Source organism: Bos javanicus, chromosome 4 (assembly GCF_032452875.1).
Source record: "Bos javanicus breed banteng chromosome 4, ARS-OSU_banteng_1.0, whole genome shotgun sequence".
Taxonomy (NCBI): domain Eukaryota; kingdom Metazoa; phylum Chordata; class Mammalia; order Artiodactyla; family Bovidae; genus Bos; species Bos javanicus.
In genome coordinates this window covers 86,469,712-86,491,494 of record NC_083871.1, presented here as the reverse complement: position 1 = coordinate 86,491,494, position 21,783 = coordinate 86,469,712, and the positions used below count along the sequence as shown (strand labels likewise).

The 21,783-nt window shown below is 40.9% G+C and overlaps 1 protein-coding gene across 2 annotated transcripts in view; it reads left to right on the top strand.

Annotated features, from left to right (window-relative positions):
• The first annotated feature begins 11,278 nt into the window (after positions 1–11,278).
• The window catches only part of FAM3C (FAM3 metabolism regulating signaling molecule C), a 54,180-nt gene continuing 43,675 nt past the window's right edge, over positions 11,279–21,783 (top strand). Inside the window, exon 1 of one of the 2 annotated variants that reach the window (XM_061414537.1) lies at positions 11,279–11,366. The gene's annotated coding sequence lies outside the window, so the exon portion shown is untranslated. Of the gene's footprint in view, positions 11,419–21,783 lie in introns of both variants that reach the window. The other variant, XM_061414536.1, reaches the window with a different exon arrangement.

Below are 21,783 nucleotides of genomic sequence, written 5' to 3'. Positions count from 1 at the left end.
CTATAATGTGACTACAAGTTATTCATAGATACCATGGTACATGGATCATCTTTCCTAGGAAATGTTGTATTCCTATTAGGAGCTCAAGGAATATTCTTGAAAGAATGAATGGATAAGTTAACTATTGCTCATAGGTTGAATGGTGCCCTCCTGAAAGATATATCCACATCCCAACCAACCCCTGCACTTGCGAAGGTGACTTATTTGGGAAAAGCCTGGAAAAAGTTCCTTTGTAAATGTCTTATTAGATTGGTGCAAGAGCAATAGCAAACATAATTGCTATTGGTGCAAACATAATTGTGGTTGACTTTTGTACCAACTACAATTACTTTCGCACCAACCTAATAAATTTAGGATCTTGAGATAAGAGCATACTGAATTATTTGGCCCTAAACCCAAAGACAAGTATCCTTATAAGACATAGAAGAGAAAACACAGAGAGAAAAGGAAAGGGACAGGTGAACATAGACACATTGATTAGAGTGATACATTCACAAGCCAAGGAATACAGGAAGCCACTAGAAGCTGGAAGAAGAAAGGAATTCCCCCTAGATCCTCCAGAGCGATTGCAACCCTATCGGCCCTGATTTCCGAATTTCAGCCTCTGGAACTGTGAGATAATCAATTTCTGCTGTTCAACCACCTAGGTTTTGGTCATTTGTTATGGGCAGCCCTAGGAAACTAACATGTCCATCTTTCTCTTGGGATCTTTGTAGAATTAGTCTCCATGATGTCTGTGTATAATAGTAGAACCATTTTTATCTCAGAAGCTAAAGATAAAATTGCCCTAAGCACCTCACATAATGTGTACTACTTGAAATCTTTAAAACGACAGGTGCAAAATTCTTCCAGCTTTTTCAAAAACTGACATTCAAATTACATGATTTTTCAAGAATGCTGTATAAATGACTCATGTGTATTCTAAAATTTTTTATTTAGATTCACATGAGTAGTAAGAAATAAAAGAGAGATCCGGTGTACCCTCTTCCCAGTTGGTAAAATCAAACAGTAACATCTTACAAAATCTTAGTGCAATGTCAAAACCAGGGTATCAATGTGGATACCTGATCTTATTTGGATTTCCCCAATTTTAATGATACTCCCTTGTGTGTGTATTTAGTTTATGTAATTTGATCATCTGTGTTGGTTCGTATATCCAAACAAAACAAAAGTCTTCTTCTGCCACAAGGATTCCTCAGACTGTCCTTTTTTAACCACACTGGCCTCCCTGTGTCTCTGCCCCCACCTATTCTATCCTTAGTTAGTTAGTTCAGTCGCTCAGTTGTGTCTGTCTCTTTGCGACCCCAAGGACTGCAGCACACCAGACTTCCCTGTCCATCACCAACTCCTGGAGCTTGCTCAAACTCATGTCCATCGAGTCAGTGATGCCATCCACCTATCCTTAAGGATAACAAATTGGTGAATCTCAAGGGCACTAAGCTGAGTGAAAAAGCCAGTTCCAAAAGGTTAGATACCATATGATTCCATTTACATATCATTCTTGAAACAATAAAATTATAGCAGTAGATAATAGGTTAGTGTTTGCCAGGCAGTGTATATTGTCTTGAAAGTAAAAGTTATTCAAAATCTCTCAGAAGACTTAAAGTTATCCTATACAGCAAATTAATTCTGAGACTCAGTAAAATATTTGGGGAAATCTTTTGTTTGCTTGTCATTATTTTGATACCGGGTATACTCAATTCTTGCTTTGGGAAATGCACTAAAATGCCCAATGAGAAGCCTCTGAAATGGATTATATGTTATATGTTAAGCCCTTTGGTAGGGAAAATGACCCACCTCATATGAGAGGTTTTCAGAGAGATATGATAGAACTTAACAACAACAAACAAATGAACAAACTGCGGATGGAAATAATCAGTAAATAATCTATAATGAGAATAGAAAAGTATCTCATTCTAGCCAAACTGAGAGCTATCGCCCAGGAGATACAGATTCAAGAAGCACTTTAATTGTGTTCCATCAGACTGCAAACTGGAGAGCAGGGAGAGTTGTAAAGGCAAAAATCATAAGGTTATAGTTACTTACAAGAGTTATAATTGGAGCTGGCAAGAAGTAAGAGTGCTTATTAAGTAAGGATTGGTTGGGGTCTGAGATAGTTGCATGATTACAAAGGGGAGACCTTGAGACCTTAAGGTTGTAGCTGGCAGCTGTTGGCAGATATAATTTTGAGAACAGCTGGTGATGTCCTTGATACAGTTTGGAAAATTCAAGTTCTCAGTGATGTAGGAACATGGCTGAACTCACATCCACAATGGCACCTGGCTCCATTTTGAATGCCTGAATTGCAGTTATTCTATTTCGATTTTTAAATACATTCTTTTCTTTAATGGTTACAGTAGATGAGCAATGGATGTTCAACAGAACAGAAGACAGTCTATTCTAGGCAGCATAAAGTTCAAGCCAACACATGTATAAGCCAGAATGACTTCCTTATACCTCAATATGTAAAAATTTCTTCTATCAAAACAAAACAAAAAACAGAGACTTCCCTGATTTGGTGATTAAGATTCTGCCTTCCAAGACAGGGGGTGCGGGTTCGATCCCTAGTTATGAAACTAAGATCCCATATGCTGCCAGGTGTGGCCAAAAAGTAAAAAAAAAAAAAAAAAAAAAAAAAAAAAAAAACCGGACAAGATTGCAGAACAGGTACAATAGTGATTACATAAGAAATAAGTTAAAGTTATGTCTCCAATAAAGAACTGAGAGAAAAAATTTGGCAGATGAATTAAGGATTTGAGAGAGTAAGTAATTTAGGTTAAGATAGAGAGGCACAGACAGTTAATGATAAGCCACGTGGCCTCTGGATTCCTGGAAGAAGGTAAATGGACTTGTGATAAGCTTGACTACTTAGGTCTATCATTGGTGATGGAGAGATGACAGTTCTGCCGGGTTGAATAGTGGCAAGGGGGTGAGGAGACACAAGGTGTCATCTCCTATGAGTCAGAAAAGCTGTACATGAAGCAGTAGTACAAAAATAACAACAGAGGCTTGCAAAGATGGGTCCCAAGAGTTTCAGAGAGAACCAAAGTAAGGTCATGCAAAGTTCCAGGACAATTGGCAGTCTGAACTGATAAGCGCATGTGCTGCATGCTGAATCACTTCAGTCGTGTCTGACTCTGTGTGACCCTATGGGCTGTAGCCTGCCAGGCTCCTCTGTCCATGGGATTGTCCAGGCAAGCAAACTGGAGTGGGTTACCATGTCCTTCTCCAGGGGATCTTCCCAACCCAGGAATCGAACATGCACCTCTTATGTCTCCTGCATTAGCAGCACCTGGGAAGCCCTGGGAACTTAAAAGCATATCTCCTCAAAGTTTTGCAGTCAGATAAGTGGGACAGTGGGGCATTTAAGAAGTCTCTGAGACCATATATGGCAAATGAGTTTTATCTCCTATACTAAAACCATACTAAATGTTTTCCATTACTAAAGAAAAAAATGCAAACTTTGTCAGGGAATTGTTATTGTTTTCATTTATGGGGTAGAAACTGGCTTGGACAGAAGAAGCAACTTGCCTAAGGTCACTTAGCAGCTAGTGACAGACAGAGTCAGCAACTATTAATAAATTCATCTGTCTGACTTCAAATCCAACCCAACTTTCCCATCTCAATGATGGGGTCAGGGAGGGGTATCCTGGAGATACAGAGGAGAAAGGGAATTTAGGAAGGTGATATTATTTTGGAATCTACAGAGACTAAATCCTAAGGAAATCAGTCATGAATATTCATTGGAAGGACTGATGCTGAAGCTGAAACTGCAATATTTTGGTTACCTGACGTGAAGAACTGACTCCTTGGAAAAGATCCTGATACTGGGAAAGATTGAAGGCAGGAGGAGAAGGGGATGACAGAGGATGAGATGGTTGGATGGCATCACTGACTCAATGGACATGAGTTTGAGTAAGCTCCAGGAGTTGGTGATGGACGGGGAAGACTGGTGTGCTGCAGTCCATGAGGTTGCAAAGAGTCAGACACAACTGAGTGACTGAACTGAACTGAACTGATAGAAACTGAAGGTTAAATCCCCCACTCCTGTCCTTTTGAAAGTGAAGCGAGCAATTTCCCTGGGTTTTGCTTCATGAATAGAGACGGAAATTTTGACTATTGGATAGAACTCTACAAAATACCAGATGCTATATTTGAGCAGAACTTCTCTGGGTAAATAAATTACACTTAAAAATATGTACCAAACCTCATTGAGGCTGCAGCAATTCTACAAGAAACATTTCAAAATAAAAGTGCAAGAAATGAAGAATTTAGGGACTCATAAATGTCCTTTGATACTTAATCAGGATGCAAGTTCAGAATAGCTCAGATGTAACATATTTGGGCAGGGGATAGGGGGTCGGGACTGAAGAAACTGTAATAGAAAATGACCTAAAATTATATCAAGTTCATGAACTTGTATCATGCTCATTTGGGTAAGTAGATTGATTCCCTTCCCTATCTATGTCACAGGTGTGACAAGGAAAGGCATTTGGCACATACAGCCTTGCACAGATCACATAGGCTGGAGGATTTGAAAGTCAGTGGCATCGTCTGGGATTCTAATGTTTCTAACTTATTCTTTGGACAGGTGATGTTGAAATTAGTACACGTTAGGGAGAAAGTTCAATGAATTTAAGAGAGCATGTGTTGTCATTCAGTTGCTAAGTCATATCTGACTCTTTGCGACCCCATGGACTATAACATGTTAGGCTTCCCTGTCCTTCTCTATCTCCTAGAGTTTGCTCAAATTCATGTTCACTGAGTCGGTGATGCTCCCTAAACATCTCAAAAGATGAGGACTCTCATCTTTTGGAGTCCTCTACAAAAAGAACACACAAAGATGGCAACAATGCATGGAGTAGGTATTGTTTCATTTTATTCTGCTTGGTTTGCTACTTGTATGTTTGTAGACATCCTGTAGTTACATGGGATTTTTGGCCTCCTGGAGTGTTGCTGAATTATCTTTAGTGACCACTAAATCCACTAGAGAACAGGTCTTAATGCAAAACTAATCATTGGTTGATATTTTGTTACCCATATTCCTGTGGCTTGGCTCAAATCAGAGCAAACAATGCATTTCAATTTAGTGTAACTAGAGATCTTACTGCTTAATAAAAATACCACAGTCACAGTGAATCCTTTCATGCTCGGACTAAAGGATTTTTGTATTTGGTTCTTAATCAAAGATTGAAGTTACAGACTGAAGCAATTATGTTTTAGAAAAATATAAAATTTGCTCGGTATTAATTTAGTTCCTTCTTCTCAGAGGATTTTTCTGGTGGACATTTTTTTTTTTTTTAATGAGACTTAGAAGTGTTTTTAGATGACTTAATGTGAGGATTATTCATTCATTTACTTAGAATTATATGAATGTTAGGGGTGCAGTCACATTTTTCCATTTTCTCTGTGCCTGTAAAAAAATTTATTTTCTCCCAAGGTCTGATTAATATATTTTAAAAATATCTCATAGACATATGTATCATGTTCATATAGGATATGTGGGGGGTGTGTATATGTGTGTGTGTGTTTAAGTTGATTTCTGGCTTCTGTATTTTTGCTTGGCATTACAAATAGGTAACCTTGCCATATTAGACTTTAAAAAAGTATTTTTTAGATTATGATGCTGAGTCAGAAATTTTTCTAGCCAGTAATACTTTATAAGACAGAAAAATAAGCTATTTTTCTGAAGAACCACTAATAATCTTAATAATTGTTTATAATACACACTTGTCCATACTTTCAGGGAAAGAAGGTTTCCTGGCAGTCATGAGTCCATCACATTTTTAGATGTGGGTTACCATATTCAGTATATTATTTAATATGATTTATAACCAAGACAGAAGTGCCAAATTTTCCCACACTGAAAGATCTATTAAAAGATCTAGTTCAAACCAGAACTTCCTAGGGAGTAGAATAAAGACATCATTAAAAAATTCAAATTTTTGTGGTATCTGTAATTTTCTTACATGTTGCTAGAAAAGTAGTAATAGATGGAAAACTGGAGTCCTTCTTTATGTAAAAATACATTTGCTATAATGATTGCATTGTATTTTACATATGTTTCATGGTCAATTAAACCACTCATTTTGTATAGATGGTGTTTCTTATGTATCACATGTACATTGTCTACACAAAATGAAGACAGTGCACCAGACTCCTCTGTCCACGGGATTCTCCAAGCAAGAATACTGAAGTGGGTAGCCATTTCCTTCCCTGGGGGAATTTTCTGATCCAGGAATCGAACCTGGATCTCCTGCATTGCAGGCAGATGGTTTACCATTCGAACCACCAAGGAAGCCCTATGTATCGAATGCAGTGTCACAAAATCTGTGGGCATGCCAGCTTTTAAAAGGATACTATTTTGCTTATATAAGGTTTTAAAGTAATCAAACTCATAGAAACAGAATGCAGAAGAGTTGCAATGGACCAGAGAGAGAGAGAGGAGGATGTGGAGTTATTGTTCAATGGGTACAGAGTTTCAGTTTTTCAAGATGAAAAGAGTTCTGGAGGTGGAAGACTGTGCTGATTACACAACAGTGTGAATGTACTTAAATCACCAGACTGTACACTTAAAAACCCTTAAAAGGGTAAATGTATCTAAGGAAAGGAAAGGAGGGGAGTTTAGGGTGAGGCATTTAGGCAAAAGTCCATCTCACTCACTAGGCCAACACAGGCTGTGAAAAAGAGAAGTCGGGAAATTTGTCTTCTTTACAGAGACACCTAGGAGTAAACTTGGCTCATGACTGGTCCCACTTAGCAGGAAAGGAGTTGGTGGGATGAGAGGAGTAACACTCGTATCTTGTGGCTTTTACCTGTAGGCTGGAGGAAGTTTGAGAGGTTTGGGTCTCTTCTCTGTTTTTAATTATATATTTCTGTATGGCTGTTCTGGGTTTCCATTGCTGTGTGGGCTTTTCTCCAGTTGCAGCAAGTGGGGGCTGCTCTTAGTTGCGGTGCGTGGGCTTCTCCTCGGCTAGCTTCTCTTGTTGCAGAGCATGGGCTCTAGGGCACTCAGGATCCAGTAGCTGCGACATGTGGGCTCAATAGTCACAGTTTCCGGTCTCTAGAGCACGGGCTCAGTATGTGTGTTTGTGACTAACGACAGCAACAACTGACATGTGGGAGCCTCCTTGACCTGTTTCTCCTGCATTGGCAGGCGGATTCTTTACCACCGAGCCACCAGGAAAGCTCAGTTTGAGACTACTAAATGCACATTTTTGTGACTATTCTGAACAACACTTTTTAAGCCACACCTGAGTGTGGTATTTCGGAGAAAGCAATGGCACCCCACTCCAATACTCTTGCCTGGAAAATCCCATGAACAGAGGAGCCTGGAAGGCTGCAGTCCATGGGGTCGCTGAGGATTGGACACAACTGAGCTACTTCACTTTCACTTTTCACTTTCATGCATTGGAGAAGGAAAGGGCAACCCACTCCAGTGTTCTTGCCTGGAGAACCCCAGGGACGGGCGAGCCTAGTGGGCTGCCGTCTATGGGGCCGCACAGTCAGACATGACTGAAGTGACTTAGCAGCAGCAGCAGAGTGTGGTATTTAACTCAGTGTATAGGTATTGCATTTGACACTTTTTATTATTTTTTGTTTTTATTATTCTACCTCTGTGTTTTTCCCCCACCCATGATATTCTTTAAAACCTTGTAGAGTTTCTGGCTATCCCTCTACAAGTTTGGGGTGACAATCCAATATAAGCATGCTCTAATATTTTAATGTAATCCCACTCCTAGGACTAGTCAGCTTGTATTTATGTATGTGTTTATTTTAAATTTTTGTTTGTTTGTTTTTTACAAACCTTTCCCTCCATGTTTCAGTGACCTATTACTACATTAAAAAAAAAAAAACCCTACCACGGAACTTAGCAATTGATAACAGCAACAGTGATTTCTCAAGATTATGTGGGCTGGCTGGTTTGGATGGGGTGGTTCCCACATGTTGTTGTTTGGGGTCACTCTTGGTGTGCTCAGTGAGAAGCTCCACTCAGGCTGGACCACGCAGATGACCTCAGTCATCTGCTGACTCAGCTGAGTGGTTGGACGGTTTGGGCCTAACCAGGCCTCTCTTTCTCTCCATGGAGTTTCTTCTCATTCAGTAGCCTGATCTGAGTTTCTTTATGTGGTGATGGGATTCTAAAAATAATGGAAGCTTCAAGGCCCGGAAGTTATCCAGCATCACTTCAGCTGCATTCTATGGGTTAAAACAAGTCCCAGGACAGCCCAGTTTCCAGAGGAGGGACACAGACTCTACCTGTTGGTGGTAAATGTGGCAGGAATTTACAGAAATGGGAGGAATCATTGGTTGCTGTATTTGCAGGCAATCTCTACTCCATATACAGATTATTGTTGTTGTTTAGTCACTAACTTGTGTCTGACTCTTTTGTGACCCCATGGACTGTAACCCGTCAGGCTCCTCTGTCCATGGGATTTTCCAGGCAAGAATAAAGGAGTGGGTTGCCATTTCCTTCTCCAGGGATCTTCCCAATCCAGGGATAGAACCTGCAATTCCTTCATTGGCAGGCTGAATCTTTACCACTGAGCCACCTCGAAAGCCCGCATATACAGATAACTGATGCCAAATGAAATGTTCTGCTTGAGAATGGGCCCAATTAATATTCTGAGGCTTTGCATCAAGCTTAACCTGTAGCAATATTATGTAATTCTTATGTGGGAAATTGTACAGTATAAGCTACAGTTTTATGTAAAAACTTGAAGCCACTGAAGAGGGAATGAATTTTCTTTTCCAAGTATAGACAAGGGTGAGTTTTGAGGCTTGAAATTTTGGGCATTGGGGGTTTGAATCTTGGCCCTGTTATGCACTTTTCTCCTTGGTATTTAGGATTTAGGTATAATAGGATTATTGTGAGGATTAAATGAGTAAATATATATATATATATGAAGTTTAGGAAAGAGCCTGGAACATAGCAAATACATAATAAACATTGGCTTTAAAAATAAAAATCATCATGCTACTGCTAAGTTGCTTCAGTCGTGTCCGACTCTGTGCGACCCCAGAGACGGCAGCCCACCAGGCTTCCTCGTCCCTGGGACTCTCCAGGCAAGAACACTGGAGTAGGCTGCCATTTCCTTCTCCAATGCATGAAAGTGAAAAGTGAAAGTGAAGTCGCTCAGTCGTGTCCGACTCTAGCGACCCCATGAACTGCAGCCCACCAGGCTCCTCCATCCACAGGATTTTCCAGGCAAAAGTACTGGAGTGGGGTGCCACTGCCTTCTCCCATGAATTATCATTACCTATTATTAAATGTAATGTATTATTATAATGTAACACAGAAACGTTAGTTTGGATTAAGCCTCTCGGAGCTGCAGTTTTTTGTAGTCTTATTAACTTTATCGTTAATCCTGACTGTTTTTCCTGCTTTCCTGCCTCTTGTCAAGTAAAACAGCAGGTGAAAAAAATGGTTGATTAACAGCTGTGCTAAAGAAATGATTTACCAACTTTTAAACAATGCAATCCGTATGAAAAATATAATTTACACTGTAGCCCAGGATGCTGTAATCTACTCAACTACACTTAATATTGTACAAATATTTCATGAAACAGTATGTATTTTCAAGTTATGCTAGGAACTCTGATTTTTTTGTTCTATTCTATTTCAGTGAATCAATAACAAAATGTCGATTGTGACCCACTATTATTAATTTCATTACCTATTGAAGGGTTTGAAGCTATATATTATGGTCATTGGTTATTCAGCACATGTTCAACCCAGAAATTGTTTCAAGTGTAGTGCTATAATACTATGCCATATGTTCTTTCCATACAGGCCAATTTGATTATGGAGCAAAAAGTTTTTTTTTTTTTTTCACAAATATGGCCTGACCTCTCTAATCAAGAGGCTTCTAAATTCTCTCTTTGGCCACCTGGAGAGCTGACTCATTTGAAAAGACCCTGATGCTGGGAAAGATTGAGGGCAGGAGGAGAAGGGGATGACAGAGGATGAGATGGTTGGATGGCATCACCGACACGACAGAAATGGGTTTGCGTGGACCCCGGGAGTTGGTGATGGACGGGGAGGCCTGGCGTGCTGCGGTTCATGGGGTTGCAAATAAGTCAGACACAACTGAGTGACTGAACTGAACTGAAATTCTCTCAGTGGGACCTAGGGATCAAGGAAAGGTGTGTACATGTTGTATTTTTGTATAATAAGAAATGAAGTGCCTTATTTGTTTGAAGCTAGATGGACCAGGCTAGAATTCCAACTTCACAACTTACTCCCTTATATTTTCAAACAAAGTGATTTAAACTTAACTTTGAAGTCTTGGGTTTTTTTATCAGTTAAAGCAAAACACAGCTATTATCGACTTCAGTCTGAGTTGTGAGTATTAAATGAGAACACATTCCCAAAGGCCCAGCAAGGTGCAAGCAAAGAAGGCTCTCTTCATCCTATCATGGAACACAAACTTCCAAATTCATAGCTATTATTTAAGTTCTGTATTTTCTATTTTTCCAGGTATGTTAAGACTTGGTAGAATACTATGATTAAACTCTATTATTTCTTTAATGCAATTTAATTTCTACAACCATGTATTGTCCTGATATTCTACCTAATATTGCTAATAAGGGTTATAGTTATTATTTTGGAATATGGATAGGAATTATGAAACAATTTTGCGTTTGCAGGTTTTGGTTTGACCTCCCAGTTAACACATGATCGTGCGAAAAGGTGTGTACAGGAGAAAAACATTTCTTTTATGTTGCTAAATACATTAAACGAAAGTGAGGTGCAAAATACAAGAATTGCCTTTCTCCTTGAGCCCAACATTTAAGGTTACCAGCGTTCTAGTGCTCAGTCAGGTAGTATCTTTGCCATAGGTGAACTAGTTTGGAAGGAGTCAGGAGGAAATAATGATCATCTCGAATATGGAGCTCTAAAATGGGACTGATTATTTTAAATTTTTTTCCTTTAAGGCGGGGATTATAGAAGTGTGACTGAAGGCAGAGGGTGGCGGACGGGGGAGGGTGAGGAGAGGCCGTGACACTTCTGCCCTGTCCTGGAGTGCAGACGGCCGCCGCCCCCTTCGCTCCCACGTGGCAGGTCCAGACAGCCCGGCGCGGACAGGGGGCGGGGCCGCAGAACCCCTCCCTTTGCTCTCAGGCCCTTCCTCAGGCCTGCACGGCGCCAGCTCAGTCCTCCACCGCCAGGGGGCGGGCGCGGCTTGCCAGCGGCGGGGGCCCATTGGTTGCGCCGGGGAAGTGGGGGAGGCGGCCCAGCGGCGAGCTGGCTTCCTCCTGGCCACTCGCAGGGGTGAGGGGAAGCCGGAGGAACCCGGGAGGAAGCCGAGGAGCGAGCGGGAGGCGGCGGCAGCGGCTCCCGTCGGCCTTCTGCAAGACTGACCGTAGGGAGGCCGGAAAGCGGGCGCGCGCGGCGGACAGGCGGGCGGGAGGCCGGTGAGACGGACGGGGAGGCGGACCGTGCCGCGGCCGAAGGCAGGGAGGCTGGGGGGAGCCGGGGACCCACCTTCACCTTCATCTTCCGCTCACCCCGCGATTGCCGGCCCGGGGCGTGCCCGGGTGGTCGGGGCGCGTCCCGCCGGGGGCAGGGCGCGACAGGAGCGGGGCACCGGAGCGTGGCGGGCCGGGGGTCCAGGCCGCCGGCCCCGCGCGGGCATCCCCAGCCCGGCGGCCGGTCTCCGGGCTCCGCGGAGGGCGGGGCGGCGCCTGCACCTGGCGCTCCGGCCTGGGGCTGGCACCTGGGGCGCGCGTCCCGCGCTCGGTCTCCAGCTCGGGTCGGAAATGCGGGCCGAGTGCTCTAAAGGGGCGGGGATGGAGTTGGATGTTGCATTAGAACTCTGTGGAGGGCGATCTTGGCTTAGTTGTAAAGTTTTAGTGTCTTCTGAGCTGGAGGTACTTTTTATTTTTTAAACCTATCCAGCCCATTGGAATTCAGTATCACGGATGGACGTACTGTTTTTTCTTTTCTTTCTTTCCCACTTGTTTGCTGCTAAGCTCACAGTTTCTACAATATGTTACAATTTGTGACCCTAGATCTAAATAATGAGTGATGGACTGACGATCTCCAGCTGTAATTTTTTTTGTTTTCATCACTCTGTATTTTTTAAAAAATTTCTTATCATACAAAACTGTTTAATTCACAGAAGCTTTTCTTTGTTTCTTTCTATTTGGCCAAAAAGAATATGAATACAGTTGCTTACGAGGCGCTGTGCCAGCTGCTTTCCGATGCACATTTTATTTCTTAACGACCCATAGAGTAGGTCCGTTTGTGTATTTTCCCAATTTTACTGAGAAAATATGATCTCCCCTAGAGGTTAGGTTCAAAAAGATAGAGACTAGCAGGAGATCCCAGACCCCTTGAACTCTTAACTACCTTTCAGGGCTAGTGATATCCTGTCAAATTTTATAGGTTTTGGGGAGACCTTAATGTTTTTCATACAGTGCATTATTGAGTACAAATTACTAACACCAGCAAGAGATTGGCAGAATCAGCATCTGGTTGTGGTCATATCCATATCATTAACTATACCTCCTTTTAAAGGCTGCCAGTCTCAAGTTCTGTGGCAGTTTACTAATTAAATCACAGCGTTCCCCCCTCCCCCCACCCTTTATACAGGTGTGAGAAGCTGTAGTCTGTGTAATGTTTTCTAAACTCATTTTTCTTGATAGCAAGAAAGAGTTTGATGCCGTGATACTCTCCCAGGGGATCTCTCAGAATCACCTATAAATGAGGCTTCAAAAAAGGACACAGGTCAGGTTCCTCCCCAAGACCCCAGTGGAGGGATCTTCTGTTTAAAAGGGAGTAAAGTAAGACAGCCCACTAGGTTAAAGTGGCCTTTTAAATAAACTTAATAACTGTTACAATTTTAAAAAGAATTACTAAGTAACTAAATCTTTTGTAATTAAAGAAGATACCTTTAAAAAGGAAAAGATCATTGGAGAGAATGTCAGAGGATAAAGAGATTGTTGTTGAATGGTGATAAGTAGTCCTTGTGGGACATCAGAGAGTCTGACTTTTATTTAACCACATATTTTAAGTCTTAAATGGTCAACCTCAGTATTTGAAAACTTGTATATTCATAATTAGACATACCAGAGTACTTATTTGTGCCTGCTGGTAATTATAGGTAACATGGATACTGTGAATAAGGCAGCCTTGGCTCTCAAAGCTACTGTACTTTCTCTGAGGTATGAATCTTCCCCCACCCCGCCACTCCTTACTTTTATAACTCCTTTCTCAAAGCTGAAAGGTCCAAGACCTAAGAAGAAAGAGATTTTGGTCTTATGCATCACAGAAATGCATCTAGCTGAGAATTTAGTAAATAGCAAACATTTGTCTTAAACTTAGTCCAGAAGAGTTCCTGAACTTGGGATCAGAAAATTGGGATTTTAAGCAGTAATTCTGCAATTAGTTCATTGCCCAATAGAGGGCATTGACCACCTTATTAATATCATATTTTTGCCTAATTTCCTTAATCTGATTGGGGTGATTGCACATGACTCCCAAGCTCTTTAAACTTGAAAAGGTTTTGTGAATTTTATTCTGCTCTTAAAATAGAGTCAGCTGATATTTTCTCAGGGGAGAAAATTATGTTCCACTACCTCTAAATTTCTAGTTTCACCCCATCAGTATTCTTCCATTGTCTTCTTCACTTTTTCATTTGATTCAAGCTGTTTTTATTACTTATATCTCCCTTATTTCTAATCTAATTAATTTTCATCTGTTCTTTATTTTTCTAGCTTTACTCTGGTGAGTTTTTCAGTTGCCTTTAAAAATTAAATTTAATCTACGTAACATAAAATTTACTATTTTTAAGTGTACAATTCTATGACATTTAGCGCATTCATAGTATTGGGAGGTCATCACATCTTTTAAAAATATTAATTTATTTAATTGGAGGCTAATTACAGTATTGTAGTGGTTCTTACCATACATTGACATGAATCAGCCATGGGTGTACATGTGTTCCCCATCCTGAACCACCCTCCCACCTCCCTCACCATCCCATCCCTCAGGGTCATCCCAGTGCACCAGCCCAGAGCACCCCGTCTCATGCATCGAACCTGGACTGACGATCTGTTTCATATGGTAATATACATGCTTCAATGCTATTCTCTCAAATCATCACACCCTCGCTGTCTCCCACAGAGTCCAAAAGTCTGTTCTTTACATCTGTGTCTCTTTTGCTGTCTCACGTATAGGGTCATCATTACCATCTTTCTAAATTCCATAAATATGTTTTAATATACTGTATTAGTGTTTTTCTTTCTGTCTTACTTCACTCTGTATAATAGGCTCCAGTTTCATCCACCTCATTAGAACTGATTCAAATGCATTGTTTTTAATAGCTGAGTAATATTCCATTGTGTATATGTACTACAGTTTTCTTTTCCATTCATCTGCCAATGGACATCTAGGTTGCTTCCATGTCCTAGCTATTGTAAACAGTGCTGCGATGAACATTGGGGTACACGTGTCTCTTTCAATTCTGGTTTCCTCAGTGTGTATGCCTAGCAGTGGGATTGCTGGGTTGTATGGCAGTTCTATTTCCAGTTTTTTAAGGAATCTCCACACTGTTCTCCATAGTGGCTGCACCAGTTTGCATTCCACCAACACATCTTTTAATTCTACATTTTCATCACCCCAAAAGGAAACCTCGTGTTCATTAAGCAATTACAATGGGAATTACCCCATTTCCCAACCTATGGCAACCACCAGTCTGCTTTCTCTACATATTTATCTGTTCTGAATATTCCATGTAAATGGAGTCGTAAGATAGGTGATCTTTGTGTCTAGCTTCTTTTACTTCACATTAAGTTTTAAAGGTTCATCCATGTTGTAACCTGTATCAGCATTTTGTTCCTTTCTATGACTGAATAATATTCCATGTATAGATACATACCACATTTTGTTTAGTATTCATCCATTGATGGATCCTCGTGAGTTTTTGTGTGCCAGTAAGAAAAAATTATATAGATGTTTGTAGCTGTGAGTCTGAATTGGTTTTCGTCATGGCTTGTTTAGGTAGTATCATGGTTATCAGGTGTACTGCCTGGCTATCCATGTGCCGTGCTATGCTACGTTGCTTCAGTCATGTCTGACTCTTTGTGACCTCATGGACTGTAGCCCGTTAAGCTCCTCTGTTTATGGGATTTCCCAGGCAAGAATACTGGAGTAGGTTGCCATATCTTCCTCCAGGGATCTTCCTGACCCAGGATCCAACCTGTATCTCCTGTTGTTTCCTGCTTTGGCAGGGGGATTCTTTACCACTGTGCCATTGGCAGTTAGGATATCATTAAATGTGTCTTGAAAGACCTGTGATTGACAAAGAAATGAATTTTTAATTGGTTCAGAAAATTTTACACTAGAAGCTTCTTACTATCTGTTCTTTGCAAATGGCTGCTAACTTGCATTCTTGATTTTGTGATAGAAATGACACACTCTCCAGGCCCTTGGGCAGATGGAGGCTCTTTGCTTCTCCATTTCTTCATGTAAATAATTTGACTAACAGAATTATGTCTGCGCTGGTACAGTGAAATTCTGAAGACTAACTTAAAGACTGTATAAATGAAGGGAATATATAGGGGACTTCTAAAACATTCAGAATAGGTACCTGTACCATCCCATCTGATACAGTGTAAAATATTGGAATTATAGGAAATGAAGATAGTTATACTCTATGGAAATTGTACCTTTCTCTTGTCTCTTTTTGTAGCGATTTGTGAACTAGACACTTCTTTACTTATGTTCAACTTATAGTTAAAATGTATTTAGTTTTATTTTGCTATTGATCATATCTCTCCCTCCCTCCTTCCCTTTGTGTCTATCAATCCATTCGTCCATCTCTCTTTCTCCTCTTGGATGGTATAGTGTAAGATTAAAGCAGGTTACATTACAGCCATTTAGTCAGCAATTGTGAAACTCTGCAGGAGCTGACAGAAGAAATGTCATTTTGTCTCGTTTTCTATTTGGGATATGTTTGTACTCTTAGTTACAGAAATCTGATCCCCACTTCATTTCTTCAGTTGGATTATGAATTTTTAAGCAAAATTCTGATTTGGTAGAGGAAAGCTGCAAGAAAATATTGGGATGGTTTTAATTTTACACTCTGTTGTAAGCATTGCAAACAGGAGTTCTCTTTGCTCTGTTCCTCACACAGTGTTTCCAGGTTTATCCACTGCTCTTCTCTCCCTCACTCTCACAGGAGATGCGGCCCAGAGTCTAGCTGATTTCCATTGTTAAGGAAAGAATGAAGATTCTTGTCTTGTGAATTTTACCTTTGGGCTCTTGTGGCCTAGATCTGACTCACTCCCCAGCCCTACTCTAGACTTCTCTGTGTGTTTGGATTGATGTACTGTTGGGCTGAAGTACTCACATCTGAGCTTGACTGAGGGTCACCTGGGGAGTTTATTAACCATGCAGGAGTTTTAATCCTCTCTCCAAGAAATTCCAGGCTCAGGAATTTGCCTTGTATTGGGTTGGCCAAAAAGTTCATTTGGGCTTTTTCGTAAGATGTTACAGAAAAACCCTGATGAACTTTTTGATCAACCCAATAAAAGGCCTACCAGTAATTGATGTTGTTGTTTAGTCGCTAAGTTGTGTCTGGCTCTTTGTGACCCCATGGACTTCAGCCCACCAGGCTCCTCGGTCCATGGGGATTTTCCAGGCAAGAATACTGGAGTGGGTTGCCATTTCCTTCTCCAGGGGATCTTCCCAACCCAGGGATTGAACCCAGGTCTCCTGCATTGGCAGGTGAATTCTTCCCTGCTGAGCCACCAGGGAAGCCCTGTGTGTGCGTGATGTGGGCTATTTTATAGTTAGGGCTTCAAAGAACCAGATATGGGATTTCATTGAATCTAAGCTGTTTGTAAGGTACACCATTATTTTACACACTACTAAGAGGAAGAAATGTGGTTGTAAACCTCATCCTGATTTAAGACTTGTTAAAGGAGATAGTGTGCTTCTTAGAATCAGTAAAGTAGAATGTCAGGTACCTGAGACACCATAAGCCCCTCTTGTTACAGTGAAGGGTTATAATGAAGCCATGGGTAAAAAGAATTATAATGTAACAGTCCTTTAGGCCTTATACTTTGTAAAATTTGTTTATAATAGAGTTTAACATAGGATGCCTGTACTTGACCTGTGTTTGTAATGAAGATTACACTGATGCCTTTGTTTTAAAATGCAGTGTAACTGTATCAGAGTGTAATGCACTCTAGTTTGGCCCCATGTTATTTTCAGCGTACCCATTTCCAGTCTTTTATGTGTGGGTGTTGCAGATCAGTTCAGAAATCTTATTTTTAAGCTTCTGTGTACTTTAGTGATTTCCATTTTGTGTAGTCCATTAAAATTTGTACTTTATGCTACAGTGACATTGGTGTGGCTTGCTCATTTGAGTTCTTTTTTGTCACCCTTTCTTCTGTTAGAGAGTTCATAACCCCTGATGCCAGCTAGCCAGTTACATGCATATACACCAGCCACCTGTGTTGAGTAGTTTTAGGATTTTGTGGTAGTAATCTGTGTCAGCACCAAGTTTGGTGTTGACTTAAAAAAAGTCACACGCTAAAAGTTGAGAGTTATGTTTTACTTGATGGAATTTTTAGGACTTTAAGCCCAGGAGACAGCATCTCAAATGACCCTGTGAGAACTGCTTTCATGAGGGGAGGCAGGGGACAGGTTATATAGAAGTTTCGTAACAAGGGACAGGTAGTCCGAACAGCAAAAGATTATTGTTAATTAAAGGAAGCCAGATAACTCAAGGAATTTATTGCAAGAGTCTGGGCTCACTGAAATCATTCCTTTCATATGTATCTCAGCTATCTGGGTCCTGTATCCTGTGTTTTCCACATCTTGAACTTTCTTGGGACTCTCTGTAGGGAGTGGCTGTAGTTTGATGGCTGCTAGATCACAGGTATTCTCTTTTCTGAGTGCCCTTAGGGCTTAGGAACTCACAGTGGAGGGCTGGAATCTCCTTGACTGAGACATTCTTGGTTACTGATGTGGCAAGAAATACTCCATTTCTTAGTGAAAGTCTCTCAGTCATGTCTGACTCTTTACGACCCCATGGACTGTCCTGCCAGGCTCCTCTGTCCATGGAATTCTCCAGGTAAGAATATTGGACTGGGTAGCCATTCCTTTTTCCAGGGGATCTTCCCATCCTATCGAACTCAGGTCTCCTGCATTGCAAGCGGAGTCTTTACATCTGAGCCACCAGGGAAGCCCAAGAATACTGGAGTAGGTAGCCTATCCCTTCTCCAGGGGATCTTCCTGACCCTGGAATCGAACCAGGGTGTCCTGCACTATAGGCAGATTCTTTTCCAGCTGAGCTACCAGAGAAGCCCATTTCTCAGTGGGTCACAGTGAACCAGAATTCTGGCTACCAACTTCAAAAGAAGCACCACAGTGGAACATTGGGGCCTGAAGAGGAGACTAGGTTAAAACATAGGTTAAAATGAATCTTTCTTCACCAGTGAGAATTCAGTGAAGAACAGCCCCTCCTGCTATGCTGCTTCCTCCAGTGGCATCATTTTGGCAAATGAAATATTTTTTGTCTATAGAAAGCTGCTTAGACTTGGGGTGGGGGGGAGGGGGGTATGTGTCCACTTAGTGTCTAATCACTTGGAGTATATACAGAAAACATGTTTAAATGCTTGTTAATCAACTGAAGTATTTTAGATGTCTAATATCTCAACTATCTGAAGGGGAAAGAACTTTAGGTCTCTAGCTGATTCATCTTGGTGGAAGGAGTTGTCTGTGGAATTCTCGGTGTTGGGTGAACAGTGCTGAAGTAGTTTTGCGCTTAGAGGGTGGTATGTGTGGTCTGGCAGGCTCGGCTCCCCCTCCTTCCTTCCACCCGTCATTGGGGCTGAGTCAGGACAGGCAGGACAGTTGCATGGTTAGCACGGCTGCTTGTAACTGGTTTTTAACTGGAGGGACAAGACAGGATGACAGTTATAGTTTGTCTTGTCTCGTTCTTAAAAGAATGGAGTTTTATCCAGCTGCTGCACATCAGACGGAATATCTCTGAAGTGTTACTTTGTCCAGGCACTGCCAGGAGAAGCAAATAAAAGCAAAGGATAGCAATTTATGGTGGGTGGACTACGGAGGAAAGCTGAGTGCACCCAGAATATTTCAGGGAGAGAGGTGCCCTCTGGCTCATTTCTGCTTTTCCATAGTATGCTTTTAATTCTGTTTCTGAGGCCCAGTTAGATACTAATCCTCTTTTTAATGTAATTTCAATGTGATGCTATTAAGAAAATAAGTAAAACCATATGAGGCTAGTTCAGAAAAGTTTCAAATCCAGGATTAGATCATTTGTATCCCTCTCTTCTTGAGGTTTTCAGTAGAATATTACCATTTCCTTCTGAAGAAACTCACTTATTGGATCTATTGAATTATTATTTTAAAGTGTTTGGTCTGTTGCTTTGTAGTTTCGTCTTTTTGAAGGCCATTTTGCAGGAGAGTGGATACACTTACATTTTCCTCAGTGATCTTTGGAAAAAGTGAATATATTCTTGGCACTGTAGAATTATACAGATGTCCTCCTTTCCTTCCCAAATGCTTTGTTTTTAGCTCCTTTTTCTTTTCTTTTTCCTTCTAGTAAGATTAGTTTGATCATTTAAAAACCTAGGATACTTTTCCAGTTGTTACGCAGACATCTAAAATTTTCCCTTTAATCTTTTCAGGTCATACTTCCACTTAAGTGTCTGACACATGTGTGTGTTAAACTGGCAGATTTTAGAAACATCCATTCTCTAGGATTTTGTATCAGAGTCTCCTCTGAGAACTAAAATATTTTCAAGGTAGTAACTGGGTTTTTTTCTGTTGCTTAACAGAAAACAGCAAATTCTATTAAATTCACAATACTTATAGTGATAGCAACTCACGTATTTTGAATGTTAAGATTCTTTCAAGTGAATGCAATCTTCTTACCATCTTCATTTTGTTATTTCAAAAATGTACCCCTCTTGGTGAAGATGTGTGCAAATGGCCTCTGGATGAGACGAGTACTTGAGAACAGTCTGCACCTGATACGGTGATAGCTTTCTATTAAAGCGAAGGTTCCTTAAAACTAAATATTTGAAATTTAAAAAATTGATCAGACACAGTTACCCATATCCTTTTGCCCTTTTAAAGTCCATCACACACACACACACACACACAAGCAATCACTTTTAAACACTTACCAAAGCAGTTAAGCTCTCCTCACCATCATTTTTACAGTTAATGAAAGGATATATAATGAGCTTAATTTTTCTCCATTTTTTTTTTTAATGTCTCCTGGGATCCTTTGAAAAACATTCCAGAGTCTATAGATTTATTCCTGTCTTTACTGTAGGTGGACAGCTGCATCTGTAGGAAAGGAAAGACGCCTTCCTTTCTTTTGAAGAGAATCTGTGATGTTGATTCTCATTGAGTAGATGCTTCTTATGTGGAGAGCAGTTGATTGTGAAAATGTGTGGTGAACATGAATGGAACAGAGAATTCAGGGTTGTTTGATCGGTCCTTCCTCTCTGCTGGTACTGCTCAGAGGTCCCATAGAAGCCATATGGGAATTGTATACTGCAGGTAGTCCAGCAAGAAATGTTGGCATATTAGAGCATGGTCAGGAAAGTTTTTAATTCCTCTATTTTAAAAGTTTTTTAAATTTCAATTTCATTTTTTTATTCCTTTACCTCAGGTGGCAAATTATGACTGATGGGTCACGAGCCAAATTGGCTTTTGTATTTTTAAGTGATCAAAAAGAAAAAAAGCAAAAGCAGAATAATAGCTTATAATGTGAAATTTTTAATAAATAAAATTTTTTCTTTATAACACAACTGGGCCCATTTGTTTCAGTATTGTGAACAATTGTTCTCCAGTTATAACCACAGAACAGAGTAGGTTTGACAGAGACTCTGTGGTCCGCTGGCGGCTCAGCTGGTAAAGAATCTGCCTGCAATGTGGGAGACCTGGGGTTCAATCCCTGGGTCCAGAAGATCCCCTGGAGAAGGGAATGGCAACCCACTCTGTATTCTTGCCTGGAGAATCCCAAGGACGGAGGAGCCTGGCGGGCAACATTCCATGGGGTTGCAAAGAGTCGGACCTGACTGAGGGGCTAACACTTTCACTTCGACACTGTGGTCCACAGAACTAAAGCATTTACCCTCTGGCCCTTTTACAGAAAGTTGCCAACACTTGCTCTGTTTTATTTACATAAATGCAAGTATTTTTTGCAAATAATTTTCTTTAAATACCATACTTGTATTTGTAAACATAATATTAGAATAATTTCCCCTTGTGACTTTTAGCTGTAGCATTCTTTAGGTTTCAGCATTGTGTCATTTTTCTCCTTTACTGCTCTGGGACTGAAAATTTCATCTATTACATTCTGGTCTTGAGGGGATCTGGGTTCTCCAGAGAAACAGAACCAATAGGAGACCATCTGTCTGTCTGTCTATCTCCCTGTCTATTAATATCTACCTTGTGTGTATGTACTCAATTGCTCAGTCATGTCTGACTCTTTGAGACCCTGTGGAGTGTAACCCACCCAACTCCTCTTTCCATGGGATTCTCCAGGCAAGAATACTGGACTGGGTTGCCATGTCCTCCTCCAGGGGATCTTTCTGACCCAAGAAGTAAACCCGAGTCTCCTGCACTTGCAGGTGTATTCTTTACCTCTGCACCACCTGGGAAGCACACGTATCTGCCTACCTAAGATAAGTAACTATCAGAAGGAATCGGCTTGTGCAGTTGTGAAGGCTGAGAAGTTGCAGGATCTGTAGTCAGCAGGCAGGAGAGCCAGTGATATGGTTCCAGTC